The 1,960-nt window shown below is 35.5% G+C and overlaps 1 long non-coding RNA gene across 1 annotated transcript in view; it reads right to left on the bottom strand.

Annotated features, from left to right (window-relative positions):
* Positions 1 to 577, bottom strand: part of LOC112728032 (uncharacterized) — a 1,236-nt gene extending 659 nt beyond the window's left edge. Inside the window, exon 1 of the long non-coding RNA XR_003166088.3 lies at positions 85 to 577. This is a non-coding gene — a long non-coding RNA (uncharacterized lncRNA). The remainder of the gene's footprint in view (positions 1 to 84) is intronic.
* Between the last annotated feature and the right edge of the window lie 1,383 nt (positions 578 to 1,960).

Genomic DNA, 1,960 nt, shown 5'->3' with positions numbered 1-1,960 from the left:
CCACAGTAAAAAATATCAAACTAATTTGAATTTTAGCAAATTGTAACCAGTTTTTGGTGCCTATTTGAAAAAATTTTCACTTACAAGAATCAAGAAATCCTTTGTATGCAGGCATGCAGCAGCTCCAGGGGAAGAGGAAGACGACGGACGCTCGAGGAAGAAACAGCGTGCCTGCGACTGGTGAGTCTGAGAGCGAACAGGGGTCGGTGCGACGAATGGCGCAGCGGCAATAGAGGCACAAGGCGGTGGTGGAGGCTAGGCTTGGGGGCAGGCTTCCCGGATTAGTAGATTAGGAGGAGGCGAGTAACGGCGAGGACGCGGTGTCGGCGACGACCAACGAGTAGGCGAGCTCGGCGACGACCAAGGAGGAGGCGAGCTCGGCAACGACGGTGGTGGTTGCGGTGGTCAACATCGTCGCTGCTGTGGCTGCTCGTTTGGTGGTGGTGGGCTGGTGGGTATGCGACTGCGAAGAGGCTGATGGCTGTGTGTGACTGGGTGGTGAACTGTGCTTGGGTGGTTTCTGCCTTCTGGAGCTTGGGGCCGTGGGTGATCTCTGGAAGGTGGAAACTGATTAGGGGATTTAGGGCTTCCTTTCGTTTAGGCGTTTTCTTTTTTTTTTTTTTTTTTTTTTTTTAAAAAAAAAAAAGAGCCAAAACGATGCCGTTTAATCTTTTAACTTCCCTTCCAAAAACCGCAAAAAAACCGGACGGTTCTCCCGGTTCACCGGTTAACCGCCGGTTCGACCGGTTTTTCCCCCGGTTTTTTGTCAGACGGTTTCTGGCCTTACCCGGACCGGCTAGGTGACCGGTTCCCGGTTTTTCCGGTTGAACCGGCCGGTCCGGTTCGGTTTTCAGAACCATGATTTTATGTATTGTATTTTTGTGTCTCAATTTCAAAAAAAATATTAAATACATGTATTTTGTGTGTATTTATATACCATCATGTCTATTTAAATTTGTATCTCAACAAACAAACAATAAACATACACCACCGTATTTAATAATTAGTGTCTATATCTCAACAAACAAATACATCATAATAATTGTATTTGTGATTAGACTATAAGTGGATAAAATTTTACATAATTATCTAATTAAATTTATATATTTAAATAATTTTTTGCAAAGTAAATTTTTTTATAATTAATTACTTTTAATAATTTAATAATACATAATTAAATATATGTATATATAAAACTCTTTTAGATTTGTTTTTTTTTTACCAAAGATAGGAGACTCGAACCCGCAACCTCTTAATTGAGTATGGAGAAACTATACCATTTGAGTTATAACTCATAGATTGTTAGTATATAAAAATTATATTCAATAAAATCTAGGATAAAATTTTTCGAATTAACTATATCTAATCGAGTGACTAAATTATTTTAAAACCTTAATTTAACGGCAATTTGAATACTTATAAAGAACCATAGCAAAGAGTTAAACCAAGTAAGTTTAAGTCACCAAAAAAAAATTAAGTCACCAAAAAAACCAAGTTTGATTTCTATTCTCCTCTTACTCTTTTATCGCCAAATTAATTCAAGCCAAATCTATTTGGATTAGTTTAGTAATTAGCTCATTAATTTATTTAAATAAATGGAGGTTTTAAATTTTTTATTGTACAACAATTTATTATTGATCAACTGTAAATCCTTAAATATAGTTCAGATACACAATGAATCAGTTATTGACTTATTGAATTAAGAAGGAAAAATATAGGTAAATAATAAAAATACTAAACAATGTGAACAATAGATATATCGGATATTCATTTTATTAAGTATACAGATGGTTATTTTAATATTAATATTTAAATAGTTAATTTGAAGAAGTAGTGTATTTTTATTTGATTAGTGATTGTTCATATTGTTAAGAAATACCGTAAGACACAACAAAAATTTGTCCAAACCCGTTTGTGAGGAAACATGGCATGATGAAACATTTTGTGAACTGTATAAAAC

This window comes from Arachis hypogaea, chromosome 12 (assembly GCF_003086295.3).
Source record: "Arachis hypogaea cultivar Tifrunner chromosome 12, arahy.Tifrunner.gnm2.J5K5, whole genome shotgun sequence".
In the NCBI taxonomy this organism is placed as follows: Eukaryota; Viridiplantae; Streptophyta; class Magnoliopsida; order Fabales; family Fabaceae; genus Arachis; species Arachis hypogaea.
The sequence above is the reverse complement of the archived record's forward strand: the minus strand, read 5'-3'. Positions and strand labels throughout refer to the sequence as shown.